Here is a 22962-nt window from a genome sequence, read left to right on the forward strand (position 1 = left end):
TATTCCAACTGATAGTGCCATGGACATCTGCAACAGGAAGATAGGTGAGGATGAAGTCAAGCATACTTTGCCTACTTGTTGGTTCCCTCACCACATTTTGCAGGCCTAGTTTAACAGCTTTAGTCTTTTGGACTCACCTAACTCTGTCAGTAGTGTTACCAGTGAGCCTGACTTGGTGCTAGACATGGAAGTCCCCCACTCAAAATACATTTGGTGTTGTTGGCAGCCTCGGTAATTCATTCCTTCGGCAAAACCTTTCTGACTGTGCCTCACTGTACCACTTCTGCTGGATCTGTCCAGCCAGTGGGAGATCTGGCAGTCATCTAAACGAATGGAAACAGTGTAACAACTGAACCTCATTGTGTGTTTGCTTGATCTCTGTTGGTTCTGGCAACCTGAATGGATGGTAATCAGGAATGGAAACCAGGGATCCAGGTTCAATATGGACAGAATTGGACACAAATACAAACTCAAACCAGCAGGAAATTTGAAACAAAAACTGAAAATGCTGAAAGTACTCAGTTAGTCTGTCAGCATCTGTGGAGAGAGAGAGAGAAAAGAGAACTGATGTTTCAGGTCTAAAACCCTTAATCAGATTGACACAACTGTTAATAACAACTGAGGGAGTATATCCTTTAGGAAAGGTCAGGAAATCTCCACCTTTGAAAAGAGAGGTGACCTAAAGTGATGAAGGGAATTTGATTGGTTGGGCACAGAGAAGATGTTTACACAGTCAGTGATGATAAATAATCAGTCATCTACCCAATTAGGAATTCAAGAGAAACATCTTTATTCAGGAATGGCGAGAAGCTGAGGTGAGTAACTTTGGTGCATTTATGGGAATAAAAACATAGAGAAAGGAATAGAAAAAAAATGTTGATCGAGTGAGTTAGAGTAAATAGAGTGGGAGGCTAAACATGTCGCGAAAAGATCCGTTTTTATGCTGTCAGTTCGATGTAATTCATTGACCAGTTTTCCCTCCTGCACTGTCTGCAAGAAAAGGATTGCCAGTTGAATCGTTCCAAAGCCATCTGTTTTCATGCATAATTTCCACGTAGACTTCCCACTTCAGTCTTATTACAGAGGAGGAGGGATAACTAGTCATTTTACTGTTCCGTTTCACCTCTGGTCCTTCTCAAGCGTTGAGTTACTAACAAGGAGTAAAGGAGGCGGTCTCGCGGATGGAACAGAAACGCCTTTTCCAACACAGACATATTTTAACGAGATTGAGAATATGCTGCAGAGCTGGGAGCTCTACAACGACAGGACTAAGAAATGAGAAAATAAAGTTGGCTCAAGTTCAAAACGTTCGGTATTTTGAGTAGTACGAGTTGGTGTTTTGCACTTGTGTTTCTTTTCGAAGTTAAAGCTAGACCAAACAACACCCCTCTCCCCAAACAACTCCCGCGTGAATTTCACGATTATGCAACTCAACTGAACCTCCTTCCTCTTGTTTTTCATCTGGGGACATTAACCTTGCAAACACTTTCAACATGCAACTTTATTCAATATTCCTTACTTTTGTGATACGATACAATTACAGGTCCGTCCTGTTTTCATGTGCCTCGCGACAAACGATTTACGACTTTCAGAGGTTTTGGGTGAAACGGTAATTTTAAGTTTTTTTTAAAAAAAATCTCATTCATCTATTCGCTATCTTTTCCTCTTCCCATTTATTATTTCCCTGGCCGACTGTAAGGTTTACAACCCACATATGCAAGATATTCAAGGAGGGAGAGGGAAAAAAAAGGCGGTCATTGCCAAGTTGATGAATTCGGCCACGTTTTCCAGAGTGAATAAAATAACATTGAAAGAAGGAGACTTTGTTACCAGAGGAACAAATCTATCTCCCTCTTCGCCTCCCCCCATTTGAAAGATATGAATAAGATTTAAGGTAGAGGTTGTGAGAGGGGGCTTGGGGGCAGTTTAGATTTTGTAAAACAAAAAGAGGTGTATGTATATATTAAAATCAGGCAGCATCCCAAATGTGTTTGTAATTAAAGCCCAGCCTGTTGGCGGCACGGGGCTGACGTCAGCGCCAGGCTCACCCAGCTCAGGAGAGCCGGCTTTCAGTGTGGGCGCACACAGACACAGGCAGAAGGGGAACAGCGCAGTGTGGGCGCACACAGACACAGGCAGAAGGGGAACAGCGCAGTGTGGGCGCACACAGACACAGGCAGAAGGGGAACAGCGCAGTGTGGGCGCACATAGACACAGGCAGAAGGGGAACAGCGCAGTGTGGGGGCACACAGACACAGGCAGAAGGGGAACAGCGCAGTGTGGGCGCACATAGACACAGGCAGAAGGGGAACAGCGCAGTGTGGGCGCACACAGACACAGGCAGAAGGGGAACAGCGCAGTGTGGGCGCACACAGACACAGGCAGAAGGGGAACAGCGCAGTGTGGGCGCACATAGACACAGGGAGGGGAAACAGCGTAGAGTGAGAGGAAAACAGGGCGCAGTGTGGGCGCAGAGAGTGAGAGGAAAACAGGGCGCAGTGTGGGCGCAGAGAAAGGGGAGACGGGGAAGCAGCGTAGTGTGAGTGTATGGAGAAAGGGCTGAGGAAAATAGAACGCACATCAGTGAAAGAAACTAAGCGCAGTGTGTGAGGCCAGCGGAAAATAGAGCGTAGTGTGGAAAGAGAGGGGCCATAGGAAAACAGTGCAAGGTGAGGGGTCAGCGGAAACTAGAACGTAGAGAGGTACAGAGAGATCCAAGGAAAAGCGTAGAGTGAGGGACGCGGGAAAAACGGGACAGTTAGAGCTCAGGGGAGATAGAGACTCGGGAAAACGGGGCGGACAGTGTAAGTGACCGGGATAGAGAGCGCAGTGTGGGTGGAGACAGCCCAGGAAACTAGGGTAGAGAGAGAGAGACATCGGGAAACAGGGCACAGTGCGGGAGGGAAGAGCAAAGAGAGAGAGAGAGAGACACACACAGCCAGAGGGAGCGGAGCCACTGCCTGCTTAGCGGGACAACGGGACGGTCCTTTCATTCAGGCATTTAAACCCGAGCCAGCATTTTCTTCGAGAAGGTTGTGAAAATATAAATTCCTCTCGCCTTATGTGTGAAGATGGTGTTATTTCTCCACGGGGTTACAATGCAACTACAGAGTTACTTGCAGGATTGAACGGATAATTATTAACTGTCAACTGTTCATCAGAAAGCTGTTTCTTTTTATTCTGTCCCTGTTGCTGCTCCTCCAGCCACTCCATTGAAGGCAACGGGGAGCAAGAGACCACTGTGAGGCCAGGTACCTGCTCTAGCCCCTACCCCTCATTCTCCTCATCTACGTTAATCTATGCTCTGCAACTTGATTGTGTTTTAACCAATAATGGCACCAACATTTGACATCTTCATTTAAACTTTCTGTTCCGTTTGGTTGCAGATAGGAAAGATTTTTCACTTGAGTTTGTGAAATTGTTTAATTTTGTTCGTGAGGTGATTGATTTTTTTAAAAGTGCTGTTTTTGGGGGGGTTGATGCATGGGGTTCTGTGCTGATTTCTCCCACACGCGGTGCGGTTCAGTTGGATTCCTCTTTGCTTACGGTCCACACGCTTTTGCAGCCTTTTGAAAAACTTTGGGTCCAGTCGTAAGAATGTGCTCACAGAGATTGATGCCTGAGTTGAATGTAAACAGTAATCCAGTGGAACAGGGTCAATATCAGTACGAGGGAAACTGGGCAGGCGATGGGTGAATACATCCTCGTAATGTTCATCACTCACTGGGTAACAGGCACGGAAGGAGGCCATTCAGCCCTTCCAGTCTGCTTCACTGTTCAGTTTGGTTATGGTGATCTGTCCATAAGTTCAATTTTTTTCTTTTGTTCTTTATTCTTTACTTAGAACTTGCTCGGTGCTGTTGTTTATACTCCCTGGAGCTTCATTCCAAGCTTTTACATGTAATTGTGACACAGAATCGCTGAATGCTTCTAGGGAGGATGTTTGGCCCATCATGTTTGTGCTGGTGTGACGCACAGTGCCATTTCCCATTTCACCCAGTGCCATTCCTCCTTGTAGCCTTGCACTTTCTTATCGGATAGCAATCCAAATTCCTTTTGAATGCCTTGACAGTGTGTTCCGGATCCTGACCACTTGCTCTGTGGAAAAGTTTGTCCTCATTTCACCATTACTTTTTGTTCTCGCCATCAACTCTGCCCTCTAGTTCCTGATGCATCCACCAATGGGAAGAGACTCTTGCTATGTATGCTGTCCTGACCCTTCATGAAATTGACAACCTTCAACAAATCTGCACTTGGCCTATTCAGGAAATAAAACAGTTCCAACGTCTCTAAACCATTGGCACGATTGAAGCCCATCGTGCCTGGAACCATTCTCACAAATCTCCCTGAACCCCCTTTGAAAGTTTTTGCACCTTTGGTAGAGTGAGGCACCCAACACCATTCTCCACTTGAAGGTGAACGTGTTCTACACAAATTTCATACAACACTCTTGCTGTTGTACACTATACTTATGACTGATCCTGTTAGTGAAATCTAGGGATTTAGGAATATAACATTAGGCCATTCAGCCCATCAAATCTAATCGGCCATGCGAGATCATGGCTGATCATCTACCTCAATTCCATTTTCCTACACTATCCCCATATCCATTAATACCATTAATAATTAGAAATCTATCACTCCCTTTCTTGAACAAACGTAATAACGAAGTTTCCTTAGATCTCTTGGTCCAGAATGCCAGGGATTCATTAGTCTTTCAAGTAAAGATATTTCTTCTTGGCAGAGTCCTAATTTGTTTACTTTTTAAGCTCTGTCTCCTGGTGCTCGACCCCATAGCCAGGGAATATATCCTTTCTGTATCTGTTCTCTCTCTCTCCCCTTTCAGAATTTTGCAAATTTCGAAGGATTCCTTTACATCTAGGTACCCATGCTCTTGCACCTCTTTCAGAATTGCACTTTTACATTATCTGCCATCATTCGTCCAAAATGAATCACTTTGTACGGTGTAGAAGAAAGCCATTCAGCCCATCAAGTCCACGTTGACCCTCCAAAGAGCATCCCTATACTCTGCATTTCCCATAGCTAATCCACCTAGCCTGCACAACCATGGACATTATGGATAACTTACCATGGCCAATCCACCTAACCTGTACATCTTTGGACTGTGGAAGGAAAGAGGAGCATCCAGAGGAAATCCACGGAGACACGGGGAGAACGTGCAAACTCCATGTAGGCTGGAATTGAACCCGGATCTGAGGCAGCAGAGCTAACAATACTCAGTAACATGTGTTGCTACCTGTTCCATGTTCCTTTTGAAGTTGTGCGCTATCTGTGTCTCAGTTCACATCACTCTCAGGTTTTTCATCAATTGAAATTGTGACCTGTATGCCAACTTCTGGGAAATTACCACATTGTGGCAGAAACCTATCAATTGCAATTTTAAAAGTTTAATCTGACTTGCAGCCTTAACAACTTCCTGTGGAAGACAGTTACCCATTGTGTGAAGAAATGCTTCACAAGACATTTTGTATGGAACTTAAGTGGATTAGATGGGAGCCATTGTTTTGAAACCTTCACCTGTGAAGCATGCACAGGTTTAATTGAGTCTTCTCCCCCACCTCCCCTCCCTGGCCCCCGTTCTGAATGTTTAACCTAATGTCTTTGAGAGGTAGTCATCACTCAATGGGTTCACACTTCAAGGGCGAACATCATGTTTAATTCATTAGTCTTGATACTTTTCCAACAGAAAAATAATGACATCCTTGTGCATTAGCGAAATGCTGCATTAATCTGTAAAACCGCTGGGCTTGTATTGGTTTCTCCACAGTTGCTGTATTCTTTGGTTTCATAAAAGGGGTGATTCAGCCCTTGACTTTTGTGGGTTGTAGGCAAACAAGGGTTTGTACAGCATTGCATTGTGCCTGTGCTAGAAACCAGAACATTACTTACCAGATTTTGCAGCTAGTTTCAATGCCGCAGCTCTTTGATATTGTGATGTTCTCTGCATGTCGCATGCCCTGGTCATTCTCTCTGTGCAATAAGAATGTCCCAAATGCTTTACCCCTGCAAAGTATTCTTAACACTTTTTTTTGTATAGACTTGATTGGCATAGTGATCACATTAGTAGTCATTTTCCTAAATCAGAGCCATCCTTTAAATTGCTTATCAAATTTCTTCATGTTTGAGAGAGGTGTGGTATTTTCAGTACAATACACATTCCTGATGACATGTTTTGATGACACAAAAACTGTTTGGCAAATGTTTTGTCCAGCATTACTTGAAGATTTAATATTTACCTTGTGCTGTTACTTGATTTTGATCAAAATCAAAATATATAATTTACTGTTTAGTTGCATTCTGCTTTGAAGTTAATAACTACTTTATGACAGCTGCTTGCAGTATTTAATGTTGGCTGTCAGGCTGGGATCACAACGACCACATTCTACCCAGGTTCCTATAGCCATTTGGAGATGATGTTCTGCTAGTCATTTCCTTTGCATAATAAGTAGTCCTCGCTCTCTGCAAATTTCAAAAAGAATTCCTACCACAATTCAGCCAAGGAGATCTCAGTCAGCTGCATGTGTCTGTGCTTTCTCTTTGAAATTACGATATCCAATTAGTCCCTTTGCCTTGCATTTGCCATATTCCCTCCCTTTTTAAAGTATGGAATGTTGTTTTTATTTGTTAATCAATGCCCATAGAATGACACTGCTTGGTTTGGGATTGATTTTTGATCTCAGCTGGAGCACAATTCGATGATGAACATGTTTGGAAAAGATCTCTTACCCTTTTATCTGTTGGTATTAACATTGCACAACCTTTCTCACTTAAGTACACTTATCAATGACTTAAAAAAAATACTTGGATAGGATCTAAGCAGTTCCTAAAGGCCTGAAGTATTGTTGATTTCCATCTTATGCTTAAGTCTTTCTTAGTAAAGTGAACGCATGTAGTGCAGTCCATAATGAATGCTGTCTGGATTTGCATGAATTACAAAACAGTTTAACCTGCTGAAAGGTAGGTGTAGTGACTCATTTCCGTTTGACTTTTGGATATACATTGTGCTCTGCTTATCAGCCTTCTGATCAGAGGAATCCAAATTTGTGTTACATCTTTCAGTGTGATTAACTTTGAATTCCAAGAAGTCTGCACAGTATTTTGTGACTTTAGTTGGGGCAGGCCTCATAAATCAGGCTATTATTCCTTTATTGCTAACTTCATAAATGCGAAGGAAACAAAAGCAGAGAAAGATCTTCAGTTTCTTGAAGGCCTTTGACAACTTGAGGGCAACCAAAATCTTTTGATAACCAATAATGTGTCCTTTTTGTGTGGTTATTGTTGGAATGTAGAACTTGTGGAGGTGCTAGTGTTAGACTGGGGTGGATAAAGTCAGAAGTCACACGACACCAGGTTGTCGTCCAACATGTTTATTTGAAATCACAAGCTTTCAGAGCACTGTTCCTTCATCAGGTGAAGACTTCCAATAAACCTGTTGGACTATAGTTAGGTGTCCTGAATTCTGACTTGGTAATGGAGAACAACATTGCAAGCTTCCAGCAAAAGCAGTGAGAAATAACCTGCTAACCTGATTTTGAGATGCTATATGATGTTCAAACATCGATTGCCCTTTTCATTTATGAATAGTATTCGCGGATTCTTTAGCATCTGTATGAGTGGGTAAATGTGGTATTAGTATTAGTTTGTCCTCTTCCCTGACTTGCTACTGCTTTGGTACCATACTGAAGTTCCAGCATATTCATTTGTACAAGTTTGGATTAGGGCTTGAACCTGCAACTTACTGAATCAATGGTGAACATGTTACCACTGAGCCAAGACTAATGTGTTAATCGGCTATCTGTAATGTATCAAGGAATTGTGAATTGAGGGAATGTTGATTTTTCAGGCTGTTTAAATGCTTGGTTGGAGTGCAACATAACTGATCCATTACTTTTTCCATTAAAGAAAATTTCTGACTGAGATTTGACAACTACTTCTTTGCCAATGCCATTTGTTGAGGTGATGGAATGTTAGATGAATGAAACTCCAATGTCTCCAGAATTGGGTTTGCCTCTGTTTGATTTGGTGTGGCTGCTGATCATTTGTACAAAAATATCTGTCAGAATTAGACTACCAACATAGATTCCTTTTGTGCTTTATACAAGCTGCAGTGCAGCAGCTCACTATGACCCTTGTCGAGGTGCATCCTAATACTGTGCCCCTTAGAAGGATGAGGGGCAGGAGGAACATGGTCGAAGGGAATGCTGCCATCTACAAGTTTCATGCCACTTTGGCAGGGAAGTCCATCCCAGTTTCTTTACTTTTATTGGGTCAAATGGAACCCTTACCTAGTGGAGTTGTGAGAATTCCTCTGAGCACAGATTTGAAGAGAGAGTCCTTCAGTAGGGGAATTAGGAATGGGTGAATATAAAGACTGCCCCTGCAGTGATGACTCATGTTCTGACAATCGATAATGTATTTTTGACAAATCTCTGATTTTCCTTGAAATGGAAACTGAATGATTGACAAGAATGAATGAACACTTTAATGTGAACAAATTGATGAAATCATCATATGGTGTGTAGAAAAATTTTAGCGATTTTTCTGCCTGGTGTTGGAGCCACTTTACTCAGTAACTGATGTCTCTGAAGTGAGAGTTTCACTTGGAGAGCTGGCCTGTAGGTTTTGAGCTGTGTGACAGATACAGTTCTGAAGTAAATATAACATAAAAATAATCCAGTACGAGCAGGAAATGACAGCCTTCTGAAAACCAACAGCAAGCTTTAATTTTCTCCTTTTTGGCACAGTCACGAAGTTGGAAAAATGACCTCTGTAATTTTTGCTTGGATAATCAGTACTTTGTAATATTGCCGTATGAAATGCATCATTGTAGTGAGCTGGACTGTTAACAGTTTCATGCCTAATCTATTCATGTTATTTGCTTTAAAATAGCAAGCATGAGAATGAACATTGTTGACCGTTCTAATGGTGAAATTTAATTGAGATTGTTGAATTATTAGCTTTTATTTTACTATTGGATGGTAAACTGGGCTAATATCTGGAGTGATACATTCCTTTTTCTCTCCCTTTGTACTTTTTTGACTCTCTTCTCTTCCCATTACCCTTCATTGAACCAGTTTCCTTACATGCACTGGTTTCTTAAGGAGGTAGGTTGCTCTCAGGGACAGGCTTTGAGTTTGGATGTTTGACTTGAGTACCATTTTCATACTCAAGAGAATCAGTGCAAAACACATTCCCTTCTGTTGCTCATATGTGTACAGTTAAAGTTGAAATCACTGAACCCAGGATCTCTGGATTTCACTGATTTGACTTAATTCCATGCTGTATGAATAAGGACCTGTTTAAGTTTTTTTTCCAATGGGGCACTTAGTTTTTGGGCTAAATAAACACATTCAGAGGGTCGGTGTGGACTTGTTGGGCCAAAGGGTCTGTTTCCACGCTGTAGGGAATCTAATCTAATCATGTTGAGGAATGGGAGAAGGATGTGGAAAAACCTAGCTAAATTCAGAAGAAAATCTTTTTTAAAAAACCACTCACAATTAAATTGTTGCAAATTACATAATTCTTGCATATCATTGGTACTAGGTTTGCAATCAAATTCCCAACAATTTCCATGTAAATCTACTAATGAATGGAGGAAAATGGTGTATATTTACTGTTAAGCCACTTCACTGAGGTTATAATGATGGCATAATTATTGAAGATTACATGTTGGGGAATAGTGTAACTTTGATTACAGTAAACAATGCCTGAATACGTATGACCTTTGCCAACCTTTCATTATTGAGCTGTTATCGGGGCTATCAGTGTTGCTATTTGAACAGGAGGTGGGAGTTCCTGTCCATACCTCACTAGGAATGTCAATGACATTTGATTCTGCCTGAAGGGCACAGCCCTCTGGAATATCTCAGGAGGACCCTGGTCTTTTTTTCTTTAAAAAGATTAAAAAATTGTGCATTCTTCATTTATTTCGGTGTGAATTGGTTTCCAATGTGATTGTTACACCTAGCAAAAAATAATTAGCAAGTTTAACATCTTTTCCTCCTCACATTTCCACAGAAGTTCCTTTTATTGTATGTTGATTTGTCATTGAGAGGAGGAAATTTCCCACATCAATTGGTTTAAAATTGATGTAATGAACCAGATTCACGAAAAGGTGACAGGAGGTCTGAATCCGAAGCACTGGCTGAGGGTAATAAAGTGACTTGTTAGCAAAACAAAATGATTTGGTTTCCTTTGATGGAAGCTTTAGAACTGAATCCAAATGCATTTTTGTGGTCAGGCCAGGCAGTCAAATGATGCAGTTAAATGCTTCAAGTATTCACTATTAAGGCAAACAAACTGAAGTAAACTTTAAGTGCAAGCAAACTTTGCTTCTGATGCAGGTGCAGTAACAAATAACCATGTTTGTCTTTTAACTGGTCCAGGTATCAGTGGAAGGCAGAGAAGTGAACTATATCCATTGTCTGGCCTGTCATTTCTTGATGTTGTTACTTGTTCTGTTCCTGTTTGAGGGGGAAAATGTCTGGAACTCTTGTGCTGATGTTATCTATTTAAATTAGGGTTTTGTCCTGTCAATACCAATTTGGATTTTATCCTAATCGAGCCAATAATAATCTGAAAAACATATGGCACTGCCAACAGCAAATGCTTTGTGCAAAAGTTTTCTTTTCCCTTTTCCCTACAAGCCTGTTCGGGGCCACAGTACAACCACATCCGGTCCTTTTTGCTCGCAAAACTGGGAACAGATGTTATTAGGCAGCCGGTAAGTGCCTTTAAGGTAAAATGCATGAAAAGCAACCTGAGCCTGTGAAGATGAAATTATAAGTGCCACGAAACATTAAAAGTGGCGACTTCAATGGATCTTGATGAAGTGCCATTGTAAATGCTTGTGTTTCCAGGCCGATGGGCTTTTTGACAAGCATTAGTTCATTTGGAAAGCTATGAGACAGGCCTATATCAATCTTTGGGAATGACCTTTGTAGCCCTCATTAATTGCTGAGTCAACAGAGTTAATGGCTGTGTTTGCCTTTGTGTATCGTGGAATTGGATACAGTGGGAGCAATTGGTATTCTAACAGTGTGGCCACTCCTCCTCTCCCCCCGCCCCCAAAACCACCACCATTGTGTTCCAATTCACCAGTTGCAGGTTATCTATCTCTTTTCGATTCGTGTTAGTTCTGTCTTTCCTAGGTATGTCTTTTACAGCAAGATCAATCACCAAGTTAAAATGTGAAACAAAAAGTACAGTAAATAAACACTGGTACATCTACGGTTGGCCAAATGTTCATACTTTTGCTGATCTGGAATGACCTTAACTCTGTCTTTTGTTACCTTTAGACTTGACTATTTTAATGTTCTCCTCTTTAGATCCATCTTCCATTCTTCAGAAACTTGAAACCTTGCAGCCATTATTCTAACTTGCACTGAGTCCTGTTCACCCATTCCTCCTGTGTTTGCTGGCTTCCATTGGATTCTGGTCTGTGTGTGCCTCAAATTTAAATGGTGCATTCTTGTTTTCACATCTCTCTAAAGTCTTGTCCCCTCTTATCACCATACCCATCTCCAATCCTGTGAAATTGTGGAGCTTCTCCAAATCTAACCTCTTGCACATGTCCAGTTTTTAGTGTTTGATCATCTGGACTCTAAGCTCCAGATCCAGCTCCCTCAACCTCTCCACCTGACTTTTCCTTTTAAGGTGCTACTTTAAAACCTATTTTTCTTTGAGCACGCCCCTCTTTGAAGATTTACTGAATTACAGATGCTATAAAAATGACATTTGTTCTGTATGCATCAGTTTTAGTGGAGTAATGTGGTAGAACACTGATTTCATCCATTCATGTATGTGGCCATATACCTCAAAGACTAATGGGTGGATTTCATCAAAACTTGGTACATGGGTCTTAGACTAAATGAGTAGATCTTGTAAGTGATGGCCTCATCAGCGACACCCCCATCTTATCAAAATAAATTGAACATTTTGGAATCCTGCTTTTCTTATGTGCTAGAAAGTGGTTCGGTGATAGTTGAGGCAAGAAGTAAAATGTAAAAAAAAATCTTTTAGTCTGAAGCTAAAATATCTTTGTGTAATGAAAAAGCAAAAATATTTCTGTCCATGAAGTTACTCAGTTATCCTTGGACGGTGAAGGTGAAATGTTGAGTGCGTCAGTTATCTTGGAAGATTATTTCTGCTTGTTCAGTATTGAAAGTCTCTGCAGGGGCATAAAGGATAGCAATATTTTTATTTCCGTCCACTTGTTAGTGGCTACAAACATTGCTCAACTAAACTAAATATCCACTGTAGAAAGCAGGTGAGAGTTTTCCAAAATAATAATCTTTCTTTGCACTATAAGAAGGATGCGCTGACTTTGACTTTTGAGAAGGCATAGAAATGATTTTCAAGTGGCTTCAAGAATGAGGCACTTCCACGACATTTTTAAGAGCAAGCTGAGAGGAGGTGTGATAGGAATGTTGAAAATCATGATGGATTTTGAAAGTGATGATAGTTGGAGAGAATTAGCAGTCTCCAATTTAACACATCTTAATCAACAGTAAGGTGAGAACGAAGCCTTTCCAGCAGCCTTTGGTTGTGATCTGATGTGCATTGCTTGAGAATGAGGTGAGCCAGATTCAGTCATGGCTTTCAACCGGGAATTGGGTGAGCAATTGAAGAGAGAATATTTGCAGGGCTCCAGAGACAGATAGTGGATCTTGGATACATTGTTCTTGCAAGGAGCCAGGACCAACGCGACAGACTGAATGACCTCCTCTGTGTTGTAACCATTCTGTGACTGTGTCAAATATCACAGCACAACAGAATTGTTATGGCATGGACGGAGGCCTGCAGCAACTCTTCAAACGTGCGTCATTAACTAGTGCCAGTCTCATGTTCTTTCCTCAGACTCTTGCATGCTATTCAACAATGCCTTGTTGAATGCTTCAGTTGAAACTGCTGCCACTTTGCTTCTAGGCAGTGCATTCATAGAAATTTAGTACAGGAGTAGGCCATTTGGCTCATGGAGCCTGCACCACTATACAATATGATAATGGCTGATTGTGCAATTTTTGGTATCCCACTCCCACTTTCTCTTTGTACCCCTTGTTCTGTTTAACCGCAAGGGCCATGATAAGCGCCCTCTTGAATGTATCTAACAAATTTGCCCCAACAGCTTTGTGTGGGAGAGAATTCCACAGGTTCACCACTTGCGAGTGAAGAAATTCTTCCTCGGCCCAGTCCTGAGTGGCTTACCCCTTTATTCTTAGACTGTGACCCCTGGTTCTGGACTTCCACAACATCAGGAATGTTCTTCCCACACATGGCCTGTCCAGTCCCATCAGGAATTTGTTTCTGTGAGATCTCTCAACATTCTTCTAAATTCCAGTAAGTACAAGCCCAGTTGATCCAGTTTTTCTTCATAGGTCAGTCCTGCAATCCCAGGAATGAGTCTGGTGAACCTTCGCTGGGCTCCCTCAATAACAACAATGTCCTTTCTTAAACTACTCGTGAGCGAAAACTTTTCACTTGGCATCACCCTTGCTTCATTTGCACAACACTTTAATTCTGTGCCCTCTTGCTTTGTTTTAATCTTTTACAAGCAGGAACAGCTTTTCTCTGTTGTATCTAGGTTGGTCACAATTTTGAAAGCCTTTATCAAATCACAGCCACCTTCTCGCTGAAAAGAACAGGCCAACTTTTTCAATCTCTTGTCGCTTTTTTTTGATCAAGGCAGGAGCCTCATTGGCTCTCGAGAGCAATGATAATTGTTCCCCTGAGCAATTACGCTTCATATTTATCTACACTGTGGTGAACCAACTCTGGAAAGTGCCCAGGTCAAGATCGAGGAATGAGCATGGCACATGAGAATTGAATGTAAATCCAATTATTATCATTGCTTAGTGTTTATCATTTCCCTCATTGTGCTCCTGGATCATCATTGTGTTCTAGCTGTTTGTGGGTTTTGTTTTGATCAACTTGTTCAGAGATGTTTATTGCACACCTTTTGGACCAGGTGGGACTTGAACGACCATTGCATCACAGGAGCCCCCATCCAGCTGTTGATGAACTGGTAGAGAAGATGGGTTGCATACAGTTGTGATACAACATGACCAAGGATTTGAATCCATTACAACTTGCCTTCATGTAGCATCCTCTAACATTGTAAATCATCCCAAATTGTTCTCGAACAAATTTGACACTGAGCAACAGGAGATTTTGGGGTAGGCAACAAGAAGTTTGGTTTTAGGTAGGACCTTAAGAAAGGACAGATGGGAAGAAGTTTAGGGAATGAATATAAGAGCCTAAACAGTGACCATAATTCTGTAAACATTAGGTTAAGAGTACTTATTGGGTGAAAGTCCTAAATTGGAGGGGAAGGCTAACTATGACAACATTTAGGCAGGCATGGGAGAATGTAGATTGGGCTTGCTAATTAAGGGTAAATCCACATCTGGCATGTGGGAGTCTTTTAAAGACCAGTTGATTAAAGTTCAGGATCAGCGTGTACCTATGAAAATGAAGGTTAGGGATGGCAAGATTTGGAAACCTTAGATAATGAGAAAAGTTGTGAATGGAGTCAAAAGGACAAGGAAGCGTATGTAAGGGTTAGGGGACTAAGGATAGACAGATCCCTTTGAGAATTTTAAGGAGGCAGGCAAAAATGTAAATGAGTCAGGAGGGCTAAAAGGGCCCATGAATTGCCCTGGGCAAATAGGATTAAGGAAAATCCCAAGATATTTTATACATCTAAAGAACAAGATGGTAGCTAAGGAAAAGGTAGGTCTACTCCAGGACAAAGGAAGAAATTTATGCATGGAGCTGGAGGTAGTGGGTGAGTTCCTTAATGACTACTTTGAACTGGTATTCACAAAGGAGAAGGACAGAGTAGATGGTAAGTCTAGAGAGGGGTATGTTGATATAAAAAAGAAGGTGGTTTTGGGTATTTTGAAAAGCATTAAGATAGACAAGCCCCCAGGACCTGATGGAATTCATCCAGGGATAGAGGGTGGTGAGGGAGGAAATTGCTGGGGCATTGTACAAAATCGTATGTATCCTGTTTAGTCACAGGAGAGGTCCCAGAGGATTACAGAATAGGCATCATTGTTCCTTTGACCTGAAATTTCCTGGATTATCTCCACAGCCCTATAAAACATCAGCCTTATGTCAATGGGAGGGGAATTATTGAAGAAGATTCTTAGAGATAGGATTTACTCATATTTTGGAAAAACATTTACTTATTGGCAATAGGCAGGATGGCTTTGTGTGGGGAAGGTCATGTCTCACAAACTTGATTTGAGTTTCTTTGAGGAATGACAAAGATGATTGAGGGCAGGGAAGTAGATGTTGTCTTTATGGATTTTAGCAAGGTCAAAGGCTGATACAAAAGGTGAAATCACATACGATCTGTGGTGAGTTGACAAGATGGAAGCAGAACTTGCTTGGTCATAGATAATTGTGATGGAAGTGTGTTTTTCTGACTGGAGATCTGTAACAAATAGTGTACCACAGGAATCAGTGCTAGGATCCCTGTTGTTTGTAATATAAATGATTTGGAGGAGAATGCTGGCTGTCTAATTAGTAAGTTTGCAGATGACACAAAGACTGGGGGAGCTGTGGATAGTGAGTGGAATTGCCAGAGGAGATAGCAGGATATAGAGAAGTTTGGGTGGAGAAATGGCAGACGGAATTTTTCTGGGCAAATGCGAGGTGATGCATTTTTGAAAATCTAATGTCAGAGGGTATTATAGAGTCAATGGCAGAACCCTAAGAAGTATTAATAGACAAACAGAGGGACCTAGGTATGCAGGACCACAGTTCCCTGAAAGTAGCAATGCAAGTGGATAAGGTGGTCAAGAAGACATATGGTATGGTTGCCTTCATTAGTTGGGGCATAGATTATAAAAATTGGCAAGTCGTGTTGTAGGTGTACAAGCTTCAGTTAGACTCACGTTTGGAATATTGTGTACAGTTCTGATTACCATATTACCAGAAGGAAACGAAATACAGAAAAGGTTTACCAAGATGATGCCTGGTTTGGACGGTGTCAGCAATGAAGAGAGTTTGGAGAGACTTAGTTTGTTTTCACTTGAATGTTGGAGGTTGAGGTGCTTTCTGATGAAGTTTACAAAATTGAGATGCATGGATAGTCAGTTTTTTCCCCAGGGTAGAAATGTCAGTTATAAGGGCACATGAGTTTACGAAAAAAATGGAGTAAGTTTTTTAAAGGAGATGTAAGAAGCAGGTTTTTTTTATACACAGTGGGTGCTAGGTGCCAGGAATGTGCTGCCAGAGGATCTGGTTAAGGCAGATACAATAGTAAAATTTAAGAGGTATCTTAAATACATGAACAGGCAGGGAATAGAGGGATACAGACCATGTAGAGGCCAAAGAATTTAGTTTAGGCATCATGTGTCAGCACAGGCTTGGTGGGCCTGTTCTTGTGCTGTATTTCTCTTTGTTCTTTAAGCACCTGCACAGATGAAGACATGACCCTCAATGGTGGAATGATTAAAGTGGGAGATGCACATAAGGCCAGAATTGGAGAACCAGCTCTAACTTGATGGTTTTCTCGGGAGGTGTAGTGGTTCTGTAGGGCCGGGAAAGATTGGGTCAAGCCTGTAGGGGTTTGAAAATAAGGGTGCAAATTTTTACTGTTAATACATTACTGTGCTTTGGAGTCTGTACTGGATCAGCAAGCACAGGGAATAATAGGAAGAACAGGAGTTTAAGTTGCATTGTCATTTTCCAATTGACATAATCTGAATAAAAATGCCAGTTGGGCAATTTATGGAAATTCTGGTCTCTGTTATTCTCTTCATGATTCCTGGATGGAGGACCCAACCTAGCTATTGATAAACACCAAGGACATCTTGATGAGTACTGCTAGAACAGTTATTGCCTGTATTGACAATAGGTAACTGGGGAAACTACCGATGTATCCTGATGTGGACAATTGAAGTTTACCTCAACCAGCGGCTTCAGAGAAGTTAATGTGGCCAGCTGAGGAGTTCCCACATTACCTCTGCACATGTTTTGACACCATTTTAAATGTTGAGAAGATTGTTTGTTCCAGTTTATCTACCACAGTTGTGTTTACTTGAAGTTATTATTCATTTTTAAAACCTACATTTTAATTGACAGAAATTGTGGAAAATTTCAGCAGATCTGGCAGCATTGATAGAGAGAAATCAGAGTTAATATTTTGGGTCCAGTGACCCTTCTTCAGAATATTTTAATTGTTTTATTTTTGCTGTGGTATTTAGAATTTAGTAAAGTTCCAAAGCTACATTAAAGCCTGTATATTTTGAAGAATAAAACAACCCTGAGATTTCTAATGTTCTGAATTAGCTCCATATGAAAAAGTGGTGGTCCAATGTTGTTAATGCCACCCATAATTTTTCTCGCAATTTAGCAGAATGTTTGCTTTGCAGGCAGATAAGATTTCTAAAAAAGTTATGTCTCATAATTTTCCTCACCTTCCTCTAAAGGAAAGTGCTGTATTAAACTGAAGTATCTGAAAAGTGATGCAAATAAACTTGGCAGAAAGAGCTGGGGCCTGAGTTAGGAGCCAAATGCAGAAAAAAAAGAAAACTGCATTTATATAGTGATTGTCATGTATTTGGGACATTACAAAGAGCTTCACTGAAGCATTATATGAAAGCTGGTCACTGCTGTGATGTAAGAAACTTGTGCACAGCAAGATCCCACAATGGGTTATGATAATAAGTTGATATCTTCGAGTAAAAAGTGAGGTCTGCAGATGCTGGTGATCAGAGCTGAAAATGTGTTGCTGGTTAAAGCGCAGCTGATAACCTAATTTGCTGATATTGGTTGAATATGCTCTGCTCTACAGTCTCATTGCAATTTTTGTTTCAGGCCAATGGCCTTTTTTTTTGTTTTAATCGTGAATTTAGTTTGTGTGCATTTATTGTTAGTGGTGGGGTTCCATCCACTGCGTCTTTTATTTTTTTCTTCTTTAATGCAGTCTATGGCCAGTATCCGCTCCTATTCCACTTCGGTTTGCTTGATATTTTGTTGGGATTGAATATAGAAATAGAACACCAGCAGACAATTTAACATGATTTTACTCCCCTTTTATTGAGTTTCTGTTTAATCTTTCATCCACTTTGTCAATTTCCTAAGCTAATAAATATCTCTCAAACTGATGTTTTAACAAAAATGCTGTTGAGCAGAGCTTTGGAGATACACAGTTACTATTGCCGACCACAGTTTGAGTTTAATTGCTCTTAAATATGCTATCTTTGCAGTATCTGAGCAGAAGGAAATCTACTTTATGCAGATTGACATTTGAAGCAATCAGTGCATGAGCAATGACCTAATTGAGGGAAAGGCAAAACTCTGCTTGAGATTACAAGGGGTAACCTGATGCAGACAAGGGAATTATTTCTAGGGCATAGGTTGAGAGCTTGCAGCACACTGATTTAATGTTTCAGTGACTTTTGGACTATTAGTAACAGACCCAAGATGGTGGGACTGAGACTAGTTTAATGGAATCTTTTGATGTATGTCGACAGTATTTCATTACTTTCCTGTGGCCACAAAGGATTTCTTTTGCTGTCGCAGGACAGATTTGGTGGACATCTTGTGTTGGTTTAAAGCACTAGCCCACTCCTGTGAACAAGAAACTGCAGCTTCACCTTGACAGTGATCCCAGTATTGGTGATGGAAGAAACGTGGCAATAGCTCTGTGGCCCAGCACTGTGTGGTGTCTGTGGCTGCTGATGTTCTTGGCAGGTTGCTGGTTTTTCCTGGCGGTGTGTGGTTCCTGCCTCAATGCTACCAATAATCGTGCAATCTTAAAAGCAGAACCTGAGGATACAGTGCTTTTGCTTGTCTTAGCTGACCACTGATGGACTTAAATACAAAGAGATAACACTGCACTGGACAGCTGTGACAGGGAACTGCAATGGAAATTGTGCTCCAGAGTTGACAGAATGTTTTAAGGTCAGGGCTATTTGTAGCTGAGTGGTCCCCACTTGCCTGCTTTTCTCCCTTCGCTTCCGGTCTGTTTTATTTTCTACCCCTTTCTGTGTTCCCCTCCAACACCTCTGTCTCACCACCACTCTTTCTCACTTGATCTGTGTTTTTTGTTCTTTCACTCAGGGTCTCACTTGTCCCTGTTGTCTTCCTTCTAGGTGATGCTGCTTATGGGTTTTCAAGGTGCTGTGTAAGGATCCTTCTACAGTGCATCTTGTTGATGGTATACACTGCTGCTACTGAGTATTGGTGGTGGAGGCAGTGAAGGTTTGTAGAGTGGATGATGAAAAAAAAAGGCTGTTTTGTCCTGCATGGTTTTGAATGTTGGAGCTGTGTTCGTTACGGCAAGTGGAGAGAATTCCATCACACCCCTGACTTGTGCCTTACAGAATGTGTGGCCAGACTTTGGGGAGTCCAGAGGTGAGTTACTCACTGAGGATTCCTAGCCTCTGACCTTTTCTTGTCGCCGCAGTATTTGTATAGCTAGTCAAGTTTGGTTTCTGATCCGCGGTAACCCCCAGGATGTTGCTAGTACAGGATTCGATGATGGTGATACCATTGAATGTCAAAGGCAGTTGTTCATTCTCTCTTGAACACGATTGTCACCGATCGCTTGTGTAGTGTAAAATGTCACTTTCCGCTTTTCAGCTCAAACCTGGGCTTATGCCCAAAACACTGATTCTCCTACTCCTCAGATGCTGCTTGACTTGCTGTGTGCTCTTCCAGCACCACACTCTTGACTCTGGATATTTTCCAGGTCTTGCTGCACTTTGATGTGGACTGCTTCAGAATCTGAGGAGTTGCAAAAGATGCTGAACATTGTGCATTGAACATTGGAGAGCGTCCTCATTTCTGACCTTGTGATGGAGGGAAACTCATTGATGAAGCAGTGAGTACCCTGAGGAATTGCACAGATTTTCTGAAGCGAAGGTGATTGACCTCCAGCACCCGTAACCAACTTCCTATGTGCTATGTATGACTCCAACCAGCAGAGAGTTTATCCCTGATTCTCACTGACACCAGTTTTGCTAGAGCTTATTGATACCATACTGTTAAATACCGCCTTGATATTAAGAACAGTCACTCAGCACTGTGAAGCTCAGCACTTTTGTCCATGTTTGAACGAAGGCTGTGGTGTGGTCAGAAGCTCAGTGGTTTTGGTGGAACCAAACTGCATGTCAGTAAGCAGGTTATTGCTGAGCAAGTGTAACTTGATACTGATGATACCTTCCATCATTTTACTAATGGAGAGTGGACTGCTGGGGCAGTAATTGATTAGGTTGGACTTGTCCTGCTTTTCATGGTACAGAATGCGCCTGACATTGTCTATGTTGTAGGGTGGATGCCAGTATTGTTGCTATTCTGGAACGCCTTGATCAGGGGAGTTGCAAGCTCTGGAACACAGTACTTGAGTAGAATTGCTGTAATATTGACAGGGCCCATGCTTTGTTTATGATATTCAGTAAATGCAGCCTTTAAACTATTGAGCTGCAAACATGGTTGCGAGTTGTTTAGTGTTCATTAGTCTGCCCTGAGTTGCTCTTAGTTTCTTTGGACTCATTCAGTTAAGGTTGAGAAATGGATCCTAGATTTGTATTTCAAACTTCAATAAAGATAATGATGAGGGCATGAAAGCAAAGCTAGCTATAGTGAATTGGCAAATCAGGTTAAGGTATATATCAATAAAGATGTAGGGTCAGACTTTTAAGAGGACATTTACAAATGCACAACAGATTCTCTTGAAAAGAAGGAGAGATTCCAAGGGACAGACCCACTGTCCATCTGTAACTCAAAAGTGTCAAAGATAGTATCAGATTTGAAGATAAAAATGTATTTATGCAAATTATGGCATGTCATAAGATTGGGCAGAAAAGAAATAAGAAACTGGAAAGAACTGGGGGTAGGGGTGGAAATTTAATGGAGAGAAACATTAGGGTACAAGAGAAAGCTAGCCAGAAATATAAAAACTGGCCCAGAGTATCTCTAAATATTTGAAGGAACGATTTAATAAAGTCACCGTTGGTCATAAAAAATGAGTCTGGGGATTGAATAATGGAAAATCAGAAAAGATAGACCAATTGAACAGGTTTCAGTTTTCACAATAGAAGATTTTAAATAACATCCAGAAATAGCTTTAAATTTGGAAATTGAGGGGCGGAAGAAGGAACTGAAGAAAACTACAGTACCAATGAAGTGCTACTCAGCAAATAATGGTCTGACAAGTGAGTTCTGTAAGGCTTCTTCCTAGATTCTGAAATGCCTAGTGTGATAGTTGATTTTCCAAAGTTTCCCAGATTCAGGGAAAAAGTTCTATCAGATTGAAAAATAGGAAATGTAACACTTTTAATCATAGTGAGAGGGAGACAGGACATAGGAATCTTTAGGCTAGTTAGCTTAACATCTGCTTTTACTAAAGATCTAACAAGTCCCTTACAAAGGTTTAAGGCAGTTGAGCAATCACCATTATTTTGAAGGCAATCATAATTAATTCATTTATTGAAGGTCTTTGAGTATGTAACAACATATGCTGTAGATAAGAGTTAGGGCTAGTACAACCAATGGATGTACTGTTCTTAGATTTCTAGAACTTATTTGACTGGTTCGCCCACAGGAAGCAAGACATACTGTAAATGGGTCATTTTCTTCTTGGCAAAATAAGAAGTGTGGTGTGCATTTGGATCCCTGCTGGGCTTCTCCATTTAGATTTTATATGAACGTCTTGGATGAAAGGACAAAATGCGATTACTTAATTTGCTAATGACATAATAATGGGAAAGAAAATTCTGAAGAGAATGTAAGGAAGCTTTATGGGCCGTATATTGGCAGTGGTTAGTATCATTGCCTCTGTACCAGGGAGCCGGATTTAATTCCAGTCTTCAGTCACTGTCTAGCAGTGTGGAGTTTGCACATTCTCTCGGTGTCTACTAGGGTTTCCTCCAGGTGTTCTAGTTTCCTCACAGTCCAAAAATATGTAGGTTAGATGGGTTGACCTTACTCAGTTGCTGAATTGAATTGGCTGAAAGCTGGTATCTCTAATACGGAGGACTACCGCGGTGGAAGAGACAGATGGATCATCCACTTAGTGTGTCCAGCTGAAGATCGTTGGAAATGCATCAGCTGTATCTTTTGCACTGATGCATTGGGCTTTTCCATCAGTGAAGATAGGAATATTTGTGGAGCCTTGTCTTCGAGTGAGTTTAATTGACTCCCACCATTATGATTGATTGGATGTGGCAGGACTGCAGAGTTTAGATCTCATCTGTTGGTTGTGGGGTTGCTTAGCTCTGTCTGAATACTTGCTCCTTATGGTGTTTGGCATGCAAGTAATCCTGTTTGGTAGCTTCACCAAGTTGACACCTCATTTTCAGGATCGCTTAACAGTGCTCCTGGGATGCCCTCCTGCATACTTGAATTTATAACTAAGGGTTAACCATTTCAGAGAGGGATGAGGGAAATTTTTGAGAGTAGTGAGTCTTTGAAACTTGGTTGGGTGGACAGGAATATGGAGTTATCAGATCACCATGATTTTATGGAACAGAATGAAAAATCACAACACCAGGTTATAGTCCAACAGGTTTATTTGGAAGTATTAGTTTTGGAGCGCTACTCCTTCATCAGGTGATTGTGCCAGTGCAGAGCAAGGGGTCAAGTGTTGCTTCAAGGCTGTTGCAGAGGACATTTAAAAAGTCAGCCATATTGGTACAGGATCTGGAGTCTTATGTAGACCAGACAAAGTAAGGAAGGCAGAATTCCTTCCACAGAAGAAGTAAACCAGGGAGGGTTTTTGTAAGGATAGGGGACAGTCGGTTCCGTTACCAATGCTGAGACCAGCTTTATTAATTGAATTTAAATTCAACCAGCTACCATGGTGTGTTTGTAGCCATGTTGCCAGAGCATTAGCGAGTACTGGATTACTTGTCTAAGGCCCTTCATTTTATCACTTTCTTCTACTGAGTCAACAGTTCTGCTTTTGTTGCTTGCCTCCAAAAG

At 41.3% G+C, this 22962-nt stretch overlaps 1 protein-coding gene across 2 annotated transcripts in view; it reads left to right on the plus strand.

Annotated features, from left to right (window-relative positions):
• The first annotated feature begins 2062 nt into the window (after positions 1-2062).
• lpar1 (lysophosphatidic acid receptor 1) overlaps positions 2063-22962 on the plus strand; it is a 101325-nt gene continuing 80425 nt past the window's right edge. The window contains exon 1 of one of the 2 annotated variants that reach the window (XM_060839395.1): positions 2063-3251. The gene's annotated coding sequence lies outside the window, so the exon portion shown is untranslated. The remainder of the gene's footprint in view (positions 3252-22962) is intronic. The other variant, XM_060839404.1, reaches the window with a different exon arrangement.

Source organism: Hemiscyllium ocellatum, chromosome 2, assembly GCF_020745735.1.
Source record: "Hemiscyllium ocellatum isolate sHemOce1 chromosome 2, sHemOce1.pat.X.cur, whole genome shotgun sequence".
Classification (NCBI taxonomy): Eukaryota; Metazoa; Chordata; class Chondrichthyes; order Orectolobiformes; family Hemiscylliidae; genus Hemiscyllium; species Hemiscyllium ocellatum.